This window comes from Falco cherrug, chromosome 3 (assembly GCF_023634085.1).
Source record: "Falco cherrug isolate bFalChe1 chromosome 3, bFalChe1.pri, whole genome shotgun sequence".
Lineage (NCBI taxonomy): Eukaryota > Metazoa > Chordata > Aves > Falconiformes > Falconidae > Falco > Falco cherrug.
The window spans coordinates 76,765,640-76,779,161 of record NC_073699.1 but is presented as its reverse complement, the minus strand read 5'-3'; the positions used below and the strand labels follow the sequence as shown (position 1 = coordinate 76,779,161).

At 43.5% G+C, this 13,522-nt stretch overlaps 1 protein-coding gene across 2 annotated transcripts in view; it reads right to left on the bottom strand.

Moving 5' to 3' along the window:
* The window catches only part of PTPN3 (protein tyrosine phosphatase non-receptor type 3), a 132,628-nt gene extending 121,377 nt beyond the window's left edge, over positions 1-11,251 (bottom strand). For both annotated transcript variants that reach the window (XM_055705144.1, XM_055705145.1), the window contains exon 1: positions 11,118-11,251. The gene's annotated coding sequence lies outside the window, so the exon portion shown is untranslated. The remainder of the gene's footprint in view (positions 1-11,117) is intronic.
* Between the last annotated feature and the right edge of the window lie 2,271 nt (positions 11,252-13,522).

The following is a 13,522-nucleotide window of genomic DNA, read 5'->3' as shown; positions in this document are numbered from 1 at the left end:
AGCCTCACACTGAAGCCCTGTTCTTAGTGCAGGTACTAACCTTTTCTATGTAGTTCACAACTTAATGTCTTTAAGACTTGCCAATTTATTTATTTATTATAAAATGTGTTGAAACTTACAAAGAATTGGACATTACTGGGGATGGACAACCAGTATGCTCTTTAGACAACCAGACTCAGAAGCTGAACATTCAGTTGATTCAATGTTGTTTTAGGTCACCCGACACCACATCAAAGTTAGAAGTACTGAAGAAACAGAAACTTTCACCTCATTTACTCATCACACACCAACTGCCAAAAGGGATCTCAATGGATGGAAAGGAAGGACACTAAAAAAAGCCAGGTGTGTCACTACCTGACCTTATCTGCTGGCAAGAGGCACACTCAACGATCACCTTGAAGCTGCCATCTAATGAATCCAGTAAAACAGGCTTTTTTTTATTACCCATGTTAAGAGTTCAACTTTGCCTTAAAATGCACAGCAAATGGTTGTAAAGCCAGTTTTTCTCCTCGCTGCCAGAAAGAAAAGCAAACAAGCTTCAATGAATGATGTGAGCCATCCCTAACCAAGAAAGGCCATTGCACAACTGTGGCTATGTGCACCTGGCAGCTGAGGAACATCAATACGCACAGAGCTGGCCTGGTGCTGCAACCACAAACACAAGTGAGGTGACACCTACGGGAACACTTTCTTTAGAGCTTCTGTAGTGTTTGGCTTACAATCTTTCTCTGCAAAAGTTATAAGGATAAGCATGTTATCTTGGGCTTAGAAGTAATTTTACCCAATTAAAAGTAGTGGAGGAGATGGAACCAAGTTTGCCATTTAAGTGAACGTGTTCTGTTTACAAATATTTGGGGGATGGGAGGCAGAGCGAAAAACAGGGGACAAGAAAACACCTGCTACTTTTGCCTTTGGTAAATGAGGTGATAAAAAAGCTGCAGTGTCGGGCACTTGGCAGACTAAGCAACATGCAGTCTTATTTTCTTCGTACCTTGGATTTGTCTTTGACTGCTTGCTTTGACACCCAAAAGAGAAATTTCAAACCAGTTCTTTTATACTGGGAAAGATTTACTTCCTGGGTAATTAGGAAAAAAACAAACACAGATGACCAAAGCACACAACTTGATACTACCGCAAGTCAGTCAAACATAGCATGCACTGGTTAACAAGTAACAGAGTTTGTAACATAATAGTAACAAAACCTCTTGCTCTGAGAGTAACTGATGACAGAACTAACACTAGACCCCAGTACTCTAGAGGCACACTTGTCCAGATCGCAGTTCAATTCATTAATTAATCTCAGCAGATGCTATTGGAAAAGTATGTTCTCCATCAAAACTCCTTTTAATAGTGTCAGATTCCTTCAAAATCCAAGGAAAACGGGTAACACATTATGAGTAAGCTTGGTTTCCTATATACAATTATCACAACTCTTCTACAATCATTTTGCTCCAAGAGAATTTTTTTTAAAAAAACCACAGGATTTATGTCATGTTTTCAGAATCAAGAATTCAGTACAAATAACAGCAAGTTATTCTTGTGATAAATTATCTTTATTACTAAGTTTATTCTGAATATACCCAGCTTCATATCCCACTGAATCATGCTGTTTGATTACCACATAACCTTCAACTGCTCACAAGTCAGACATATCTGTTTAGAAAGCAAAGTATAGTTAGATAAGTGACCCTTAATGTAAAACCAAGTGTACCGCTATCTCCTGATCTGAAGCCAATATACTCTGCTCAACATAAATTAACAGGGTTTACAAATTTACCACAGATTTTAAAGAACTCTGTGTTCTTCTGTTCACATTGGTATGGAGAAATAACTAATTTTACATTACATAACAAAGTGTAGTACTTCCATCACATCAAAATGCAAGAATTTCACAATTAAGAAAAGAAAAATATAGATTCCCCAATGAGGCAGGAATGTGTTTCAGCAGCCAGGCCACAACGAAAACCCGAACTAGAGCTTCCAGCGGTTTTGCCCTACACTCAAGTAACAGAACAAGTAATCCTTGGAAAGAGGCAACAAACTTCTCCCTAGAATGGTCAGTGAAACACTTGGATAGAGAAGAAAAACCAAAAAGTCTCCCATCGTTACCTAAGGAGTTAGAAATCAAGTGTGTAAATTTACCTTCACATTATGTGATATATTGATAAGGAATTAAATTTCTAACGAAGTGGAGAAAAAAAAAGTATTCAAAGCACTGTATTTGTGATTAAGCATTTATCAATCATGTGATGCTTGCGTCAAAAAGGTAATACTGCTACACATAGCCCTCCCTTACTATTAAGCACATACATAGTTTCACTACAAGATGCCAAAGGTCCTATACCAAAGGCAACTGCTTATTTGTAAACTGCCAGTTTAGGGCAAAGGGGTGTTATCGTGGTGATGAATTATTGTATAATAACGCACCAGAAAAGCAGGTGCTACTATTAAAAGTTATCTGCTCCCATTACACTGGTAGATAATTGTTTGTTTCACACCTTGCAGAAACTATGACATTGCAAGCCTGTGCACTCACCTACAACAAAGGTATGATGTTCCCTTTTCATTCCAGGGAATTACTATCTGATATACAGAGTGCATCGGCTAGAAGCAGAATGCTGTTAAGTCAATTAAGTGCTTCTTAATTGTATAGTAACAGCATGCTCAAATGCTCCATCAGTTATTTGCTACCTTTGGCCAAAGGTACCACACATATCCGGACAGAATGGAAAGTCTAAACATTTGTCTGAAAAATAATAAAGTCCTATCTGCTCAGAAACAGCATAAGACAAAAGAAAACACAACCTTTCCCATTATTAAACACTGAATCACTTCCTAGTTACCAAAAAACCACTGTGTTGCCCTTAATCCTGGAACCTTATCAGCTCCCAGGTGCCAAATCACCAGCTTGCCTCAGATAGCTATCTTTTTCTTCAGGTGTGCGTTTTCAATATGAATAGAAAACATGTATAACCAAAACTGGAGAATAAACTTAAAATCTACTGAATTTAATGAATGGAAAGCTACAATTAAGACAGCTGCTTTACTACAACAGTATTGCTGGGGACTTTTGAAATTTGCCAGGGATTTTTGGTCTCTTGCCACATCAGTAGTGTGCCCTGAACGGTGCAGTCCCACAGACTTTTCCTCAGCTTATGAAACTTTCTGGCAACTACTTCAAAGTACAACTGTATTGCTAAAGTCAAACAAATCTGAAAGCAAGAAGAATTCAGTTGCTAAAGGTTTTTTGTTTTTAATAAAAAAACACCTCCACCATGACTGCAAATATAGAAAACCCACACTTGCATTCAGTCTTATTAACAGCTACTATTAATTTAATATACATGAAGTACAGTATCACAAGAATGTTCACAGATGAAGAGTTGCCTAATATTTATGATTCTGAATTTTCTCAGCATCACCTCAAATTGCTTATTACTTTTGGAGTATATTGGGAAGTATTGATCCCCCTCCTCCAATTGTTCCTCACAATCATAAATTGTTACAAACAAAAAACCCCCTGTAATTTCAACATTGTAACAAACAGCCATCAAATGCTGCATACCTCAAGGAGCAGCCTAAACCCTGTTGTTCTACTACTGCTTGGTTCTTTTTTTAATGAGTTTATTAAATATGTAGAAAAATTAAGTTTTTAACTAGGTATTCAAAGTCACAAATTACTAAATTCTTAGCAACTTTTCCACATGTCATGCAAAACAAATATTTACAGAAACATGCTTTGAAGGGAAAAAGATTTATGATCCTTAATACAACTGGATCCTTCTGTAAAGATTCCCAGAAGACATGATCTCTTTTCAATCTAATCCCAAACAGAATAATGTACAAGATGATGCTGAGAGTAGCTTATGCTCTACCCAAACTAAAGTTTCCCAATGAGTTTCCATCAAGCAAAAATTGCAACACTCTTTTTACCAAGCATCTGAGAAAGCCATAGCTGAAGGCGGCAGTGGGCAGAACAGAGACCAAAATTGCAGCTGGGCTTACGCTATCACTCAAGTTAACAGAAGGACGGCTCAAATAATTGCATTGACTCATTAATTCAGAGAATCAATGTTTTGAATTGAGTTAGGCATATCCAAGGATGGAAATCTTAAACAACAGTAGTCTAGAAAGTGCCATGTGACATTGCAAACTACTAGGGTTCAAGAATTTTACCTCCTTGAAGCCTTCTAATAATTAACAAAATCCATTGATATACTGCACCCAAAAATACAAAGCCAGGGATATGATAAAGTTTGAACTATACCATAATTACGGAGTTAATCCACACTGCAGCCCAGGATGTTAGCTAAATTTTTTTAAACAAGTTTCCAACATGCTTTAATAAATCTTTGCTTATATATATATATATATATATATATGGCTAGAAGCATGTGTGAAAAGTGGAAAATGTCCCATCCTATAACAACCACTGAAAGCCAATCAGGACAACTTGTGTTCACTAGGTTGCTCAAAGACGCCTTTCTTTCCTATAGTAAACATGAACTAACACATTCTGAAATAACACGAAGATAAGGCAAGCTGTACTTTAGCATGTGCTAGCTGATCTTCAACTTGACCAAAGTACAACCTGCTTTATCTACAGACTAGAGATTTTTAATGTGTTATTTAGAACATCAGCAACACATTCAAGAAGTTACCCTCTTCTGGACAAACCATTAACACTGAAGCATCCACAGCAATCAAAAATTCCTTGCCTGTATTTAGCTTTGGGTGCATGTCCAAGTTTGCCTACAACCAAAAGCTGTGCCTCTATCTGCACCATTACAGTTCAAGAAGCACAGTCCTTTCCCACATAGGTAAGAATATAAAGTAACAGAAAACTGCAAGAATTATGAAAAGCATTTTACACTGATACAGGTACAGAAACAGGAGTCAACTGCACATAGATCCAATACCCGGAATAAAAATATTAAGCTTTAAAAAAATTTACAAAAACACCACCAAAACTCAGTGAAAGACCTCTGTATACTCAGGGCCAATCCCTGGGAGACATCCCACGTTGAACAACAGGATCCATACACACGCAGCTGTAGGCAAAACAACAGAAGAACAGCAGCACAGTACAAAAGCCCACGCGTATACAAGTCGCAGTTCAGGCTCCCAGCTTTGATTCTTAAGATGCGTCATTCCACAGAGCGTAACTATATCCCATAACTTGCTAGGGAAATAGCCATGGTTACTCATCACAGTTTGGTGTTTCAAACCACTCGCTTTCCTTAACTCTACACACACCAGATTGAAATCTGACTGAGGGCGGAGGGAGAGGACAGCAGGAAATCAACGAACAAGATGTCAAATTGTAACTACTTTGGTACTTTAAAATGCAAACAAAATGCCATTTGATTTAATACTGAAACACTTTACTGTTGATTTCAGTTGCTTACAACTAAAAAAATATCTTTGGGAAAAGAGTAAAGTCTTTAGATTAAAAACCCCACCACCAAACATCTGGTTAATAGTGTCAATAATTACTTAAAAAGGAGATTTTTGCTTCTTACTATGGGGGGTGTGTGGTAGCTTTACTTTGTGCACGTGGCACATTTTATTTGCTATTTAAAACACACTGTTGAGGCATCCAGCCTTGGTCAGTAATACTGGCATCTGTCAGAATCACTAAAATTAAAGCTGCTACCAAACCATTGCCACTACATTTGCCAGCTAGAAAGGCTGAGGCATTTTGTGATTTCACACCAATTTTACCATTTCTTCTCTTTCAGAAAATAAAAAATAGAAGTGAAGCACACTTTAGTATTTTCCACCTTACCATTTCAGAAATGAAACCTTTTAGCTTGTTTGAAAGATTACGTGAATTTAAAATGTAATTAGTTTCGTATCACATTAAAATAGAAGAGCAAAGGAGCAAGATCACTTTCTGTACATCTAGTTTTCTTCTCCTTGCAGAGAACTTGAAAATATATTGATTTTATTTTCATCTCAAACTATTAAAATCCTCTCAAACCCCTTTTAAAACTTCACTGCCCGCTATGACAACACACACGTACAGGTCTGAACGAAAAACTGGCTTTTCCCCCCATTTTCCATTAATTTCTATTAGCAACATCACTAAATCTTAGCGAGGAAGTTCTAAAAAGAGAAACAGAGAGATCCCTATGACTGGTAAGTTACTACGTTAATACTGCACAGTACTGATTAAGAATTATTATCTTATCAACTTCACAGTGCACAGACCACTAGCTTGAATTAGGAAGAAAAAAGCTGGTTGTTGATAAAGAAGACAGACAGATAAAGATTCCTACATTAACCTCTTGAAACATACTGAACTAGTCAATACAAGCAAGCATGCCACATACTTTTCCTTGCATCATGAAGCAGAAATACAGCCAAAGTAGTATCTGTTTTACTTTTGGCAAAGCAACACCATTTAAAAATCCCCAAATCCCTTCTACTAGAAAAGGGATTATGGTAGTTTAGCTTGAAGAGCTCCTCTCAATTCCAGATTCTGAAAAACACAGTTTCCTCAGCAGGGCTTTTAGTCATCCTTCAAGGCTTGGGACACTCTCTCTCTCTCCCCAACATAGGTTGCTGTAAGTGCTTGTACGAAACCTAAACTTGCCAAGAGAGGGAACTGATGAAATTACAGCCAGTATGACAGATTAACATATGCTTGTACCATGCAAGCTTCACTGTTTCTTGTGACTTCTGTTTTGCCTGTAAAACTACATTACTTGCCTACTCTTCTTTAACATTTATTTTGAAGGGAGATCAGCAGAAGTTTAACAGGGGGAACCTAGTCACAGAAATCATGTGCTGGCTTCAGACAAAGGGGCCTGCAATCCCCAGAGATCCGCCACATCCCTTATGCAGTGATATGCTATCCTGTTAAATCAAAGGTGAAGATTCTTGGACAGAAAAACCGCATGCATTTAAAGGAGAGGTGTTGTTTTTGGATGAAGATGCATGCTGAGATGAGATAGCCTGGCTCCATGAGAAGAGAAGCCCTTCAAACTGTGGATGTGTGTCAGCCAAAGCCAGAGGAACTCTCAGAATGATGAAAAGTCAGATATGTTTCTGCCTGTATCTTTTCCAACTTTCTTCTGGAAACTGATTTAAAAATACCTCACATCTTATTGAGGAGTGCCAGATGGAGAATCTGTATTCTAAATGTATGCCTGGAGCCTAGATTTTGCTTGGACTTCTCCAACTTGCAGGCCAAGAGCACATGGGACTCACCAAATGAGCGATGGTACAGCAGCGCACCAGGCACCTACAACCTTTTCTCTTGAACCTTCCTGGCACAGGAGACAGGAACCCTTTGTTGCCATTACTCATGTGCAATGTTTAGAAATCTAACACACAAAATCTAGCAGACAGGCATGACCAGACTTCAGCATCACAGTGATTTCAGCACAGCTCAAGCAACTGAATTGCGTAAAGAAACATCAGTTCTTTCCTTAGGGAGAAGGCTCTTCAAGATTTTGAATACAGTTTGCCAACAGAAGGAAAAATTAAGACCAAAAAACGATTTATAAAGCAAGCTATTGGAGAATGTTTTCTATATTATCCGATTTCCTAGCATTTCATGAACTGTTTCTTTCTTCTTTCATATCCCTGCAAAGAAAAAGGAATACAAAGTCCTATACAGTACACATGATTAAGTTTCATATTACAATGCTAATAACAGAAATAAGAACTCCATAAGGTTCAGTACATGCCGATATGAAGACAATGGTATCTCAGGGTATGGGAAGATTAGAATAAATTATCTCAAGGTAAGTCAGGATTGAACTTGCAGCACATCTGTTACTCCACTCCCAACTGCCTCTGCGCCTGCTCTTTCCCCTCAGTAAACACCCTGACAGAATAACAACTTACCTCCCATTAATTCACACTTGTCATGAAGTAAGACCATACACACCTTCTGATTTTTAGGCCTTGATAACAAGAAAACACTTTATCTCATGAAACGCATCCAACTCCAAAACAAAACTGCAGGCAGAGTGTTTCTTACCGATACCAACACTTCCACCTAGCCTGGACTAAGGTGCTTAAACCCTGCCCTTCCTGTGGGCTTAAGGGACAAGCCCAGTTCAGAATTACCTCTAGTAGCAAGCTACCCAAAGCAAACAAAAGTGAGAGCTGTCCCACGTTATAGCCCAAGGTATCTGATGCTCCCATGAAGGGCTGAAACATCAGAGCTATGGATTCTCACCACAAGGCAGACACCTGCAAGCTGGATGAGCTAATGCTCATCGACATTGTGCCAAATCCCCCTTGTTGACTAACCTCATGAACGTAACACCGTAGAACAAAATATACCTTGCACTGCTACACATAGGTAGCCAGAAGATAAGAGAAACCAATACTACAAACCAACACCAACTAATACCAGGAGGAATTAAAACAATTTTTGCTCGCTATATGTACTCAAAGATGTAGTTTTGGGAAAACAACTGAAAAATGTTCTCTCGCTTTTCCACTGCAGTGCAAACTTTACAATAGACAACCACACACTGTTACCTCTGTCAGCAACCAGTTCTCAACTTCATGGTTACGAAGTTTATGGAATTGTTTCTCATTCCAAAAAAAAAAAAAAAAAACCAAATAAAAACAAACGACACCACAAGGTTCCTATGAAACTGACAAAGCACACTGACCATATTTAAAATCCTAGGGTTGGTAACAACGCTCCTGACCACCATTAAGCTTCAGTTTACCATAACTGCTCAATTTGTAATGAACACATAGCCCTATGTATAGATGCTGGCACAGCAAGTATTATTTTTGAATGTACAAAGCGATGAAACAGAACTGTTAACTGTACCTGCATTTAGTCCACCTTAGAGAATTTAACATTAATGACTTCTGTACACAACACCTTTACCATTGTGCCTATGTAATGTTACTCTTTTAGCGTCTATGTAAAGCTATCGTTTACCCATCAGTAAGAGAAGTAGGTCATAGCTTAGAAATGTATAGATGACTGTTTCTGCTATGATACTATAAAAAAAAAGCCATCAAAGATCTTTAGACATTAACTGCTATTTTAGACCACTGGAGTGGATGAAAACAAGATTTATTGCATGACAAGTCAAACATACACAAGAAAGTGATGTTACTGCCACACTAGCTTTTTCATTATCATCTTCTGCATTAAGCATATTACAATAATACAAATTGCTAAATTAACAAGCAATTACAGAGCTTTCTGGATATGCTATTGAATTACAGCGTTTACTTCACTATAGTCTTATTACAGCCTTAGTTTGTACTAAAAAGTATTTTGGAGGCATAGAGGCAAAAAAGTAATTAACTGTACAGTACAACATGTTGCTGTGATATTACACAACATTTCTGTCCTGAAATCATGAACTGTCCCAGTCTCAGAACATGCAAAAAAGGTGATAACAGACACATAAGAAACACTTATTAAATCCCAGATAGAGATGACAAGTGTTAAGAGTTTTTCCAGGAATCTACTGCCAGGCATGTTAGTGTTTAATGAAACAAAAATCAATCTTATCAACACATGTTGGTTCTTTAAATGAGGTGTTCTGTTAAGTGTACTTATAAATACGTGGAACATTACATTTTTTCTTATGAACTAAGAAACAAAGATACACTAGACATTTGTCACCAACCCATTACAAGATTTTTGCCACAAGACAGACCCAGGGAAGGTCAGCATCATAAAAATTCAGTATTTGTATTCAATTAGCAATTTTTCCTGATGTGGTAATGAAGCCGACCTTTCCTCTCCACATTCCCGTTTATGAACAGTTTCCTTTAAGATCAAAACCACCCAGGTAACAGGGAGATTTGTTTCTTCTACAGATTAGTTTCAGACAAAAGAAGAAACAAGAAAAAAAAAAGTCCAACTCCCCTCCAAAGCCAAGTACTCTACACATCTAAATTCACTTTTTATAAATATTTTTTCTATGCAATACTGAGCAAAATTAGTACTTCAGTGATCATATATTTCCACCAAAAAGACAGTTTGGGATGATCAAAGTAGTAGTATCAGTATTTAACATTACCAAAGTACTAATTTATTCTGATTTCTGTTACGCTGCTGTTAGAGCAGTGGCAATTTGTACAATAAGGTGTACAGCCACGAGGGAAGCAACCATCCTAGCAGGGAAAACAAATAATAATTAAAAAAAACCAAAACACAGCAAACCAAAAACATTGCGTATCTTTTAAAGAGAGGAAAGCAACGAGCAACAGGAGAGCCTGACTAATTACTTCAGGTAATCTCAGTAAAGAGAGGAAATGAGAAACGCTGTAAGATGAATGGGAATTTTACATTAGAAGAAATATCGTCTTTACTGCCGTTGCATCCGTTTCACAACACCGGTCAGGTAACTTGTCCTTACACTTCATACATGTGTACACGTTACATACGTTAGGTACCGCGGGGGCCCGGCAGCCCCTGAGGTGGGGGGGCTCCGGCACAGCGCCGGGCCGGTCACCCCCGGGCTCCCGGGGGCGCTCCCCGGGCCGGGGCCGCTCTGCCCCGCTGCGCTCCCCTCCGGCACCCGCCTGAGGCGCTCCGTGCTCGGGCGGGCACGGAAAAAAGCTCTGAGGCGAGGTGCTCCGCCTGCGACTTGCGGGAAGGTCGGGTGCGGGAAGGAGCCAGGAGTCTGCAGCGGCGAGCGCCGGAGCGAGCGGGGACGGGACGGGCCTCCGCCGGGCGCTCCCCGCAGACCCGACGGTGCCCACCTGCCCAGGCGCCAGCGCCACCGCACCCCCCGGGGGCACAAGGCGCGGGGGAGAGCAGAGAGCGGAGGGACCTCGCGGGGCAGCGTCGCTCCCCGCCGGCACGGCACGGCACGGCGAGCCGCGGGCTGACAGCCGGCCCCGCACCGCCGCTCACCTTCCCGCTCGCTCCCCCCTCCCCACGCCCCAGCCCCACCAGCCGCCGGGCGCAGCCCTCGCCCCCGCCGCCGCTCCCCCCCGGGGCCAGCTACCCGCCCGGGCACTTCTACGGCCGGCCGAGGAGGACGGAGGCGCGGGGGCGGCCCCGGCTGCACCACCGCCCCCGCCTCCCGGAGGCGCCCCGACGGCGCCAACTTTCCCCACGGCCCGGCCTCCGCACCCCGCGCCGCTCCCGCTCCCGCCGCCCCGCCCGGTACCTGCCGCGCCGCCGCCGCCCCGCTCCCCCAGGGGGCGCAGAAGCCGCCGCGGCCGCCGCCACCGCGCAGACCGAGGCGAGCAGGTGCGGAGCGCGGGCCCGCGGAGCCGACCCCACCGCCGCCGCCGGCTCCTGCGCCTGGGCTGGCCGGGCGGGGCGGGGCGGGGCGGGGCGGGGCGGGGAGGAGCGCGCCCGCCGCCCGCGCCCGCCCCCTAGCGGAGCGACCGGCCCGGCCCGGCCGCCCGCCCCGCTCCAACTCCCCGCTTCGGTTCCACTCGGATCCCTTCGGAACTTTCCGCCGCTTCCGGAAGGGGGAACGGGGCGGGGCGGGGGGCGCGCGGAGCACAGCGCCCCCGGGGGTAGGGGGGGGCCGTTCCCTCACGCCCCGCAGCGGCCGCGCATGCGCCCTGGCGGGGACGGCCGGGCGGGCACCTGCCGGCGCACGGCGGGGCTGCCCGGCTGGCGGCAGCGGCCTGTTCCGGGCCCGCGGGCCCGCGGGAGGGGAGCGGAGGGCCGGTCCCGCCCCCGGAGCTGCCCCGCCCGCGGATTCGGGCCGCTCCTCCGGGGCGCGGGGCACGTGGGAGGCCTGGCGCGGGCGCGGAGGGCCGCGCGGGGTGGGCGGGGCCTGCTGCCGCCCCTTGACGCCCGGGCCCGCTGGCAGCGTGGGGGGGCGAGGAGCCTGGTGTCCTCTGGTGTCACCGGCAGGGTTAGTAACGAGGCAAATGCAGGGATACGCCAAGTGTCGTCGAGGAAGGCGGTCGCTAGCACACCCCGCCGGGGTCTGGGGGGAGGTGGGCAGGGCTGGCAAGGCGGGGGGCTAAGGTCCCCACCAGGCACGGGGAGGCGTGCCCCGCCGCCCGCTTTCCGCTCGCTTTGCTATTTACAGGGCACGGTTCAGGTCTTGCAAGTGGTATAACTGTGTCAGAGCAACTCTACACCCGTGCTAATTAACGGAGCCTTTCAGCAGAGCTAATTAAGTGAAGCAGAATACCTCAATGGCCAAGCAATCCGACGGTATGTTTTCTCCAGTGGCAAAGCCAGTTAAGGAAATTTCCAGATGCTTGTTCCTGCCCTTGTGGCACAGTTGTGCTAATGACTGTAAATGAGATCAGTGAAACAGCCCAGGTTAAGGCATACACAAAATCCCTCCAAAAATTTTATGAAACTTGGATGTTACTTTCCTGATCTGTTTTGGCCCCTGTCCTCAGACATCTCTGTTAACACAAATGCAGGGGTGGGAGCAGGGAGGGGGTGACCCACTGTGCTAGAAGCTCTGTGCAAGAAACACAGATGCAGAGAAAACCAGAGACATGCCAGAGATAATCCTATCCATCTGTTCCTTGACATGGCTGTATCGTTTCAAATTCCGAAATTGCCATTTCCAAATATTTGGGGACCTCTGTGCTGCATGACACTATAAATGTGCCTGCAGTGGAGAAGTGGCTTTCAAACATGCAGGTTGGCTCTTCCAGTCTGCTTGCTCTCAGAATGCCACTTTGCTGGCTAGTTTGGGTGAAGTAACTCGAAGCTAGCAACTTCAGATGCAGAGAAGGCAGGAGAACGGGAGCCAGTTTGTGCATGTCTACACAGTACTGCGTATCTAAATTTGAGTACTGGGAGGAGCATAGCTATATCACATGTTTTCCCACCAGGGGCAATGCACGCTGCTGCTCAGCATGGCAGATTCACAGGGAGATTCCGATTTCCTGCAGCTTCCTCGGGACAGTTCTGTCTTATGCTTAGAGACATGTTGATTGACAGCTACCCTAAAGAGCGATCTATTCAAAATACTTGTTTGAGGAAGCCATCTAATAATCTTAATCCCTCTTAATTTATAAAAGGTGCGTAGCCTTAATCTTGCAGACATTTAAATCCTAATGAAATATTCAAAGTCATCAGGCTTCATTCTAGTTAACTCGTTCTGAGACTCAAAGTGTGAATATGTTCATTCGTTAACTCTGTAACATTCCTCCAGAGTGTGAGAATAATTAATGATAGAGTTTGTAAAAAACCACTGGCATTGCCATCAGCCCGTTAGGTTGGTGTGTTTCCATCAGAACCTGTCCTAGATGTTGAGTGAGGATTAGACCCCTCTACCACTTTGTGTGCCATGGAAGGTAGTTAAAATTCATTTGAAGTGATACTCTGCATTTTCCAGTCAAAGTACTTTGTAAGCAGTAGCCATCACCTCTTCCTTTAGAGGGAATGCAGTAAAATGTGCTACATAACAGATACATGAAGTTAACACACTGCCAAAGGTCAAGCTGCTGCTCCCCATGTTAAAGGTTTACTGCATCTTGCCCTCTACATAGTCCCATGTAGGTCTATAGGATCATTAATTTAGTGACATAATGGCCAACACATTCCAACTAATCATAGTCAGGGCCTGATGACTTTTAGGGATTA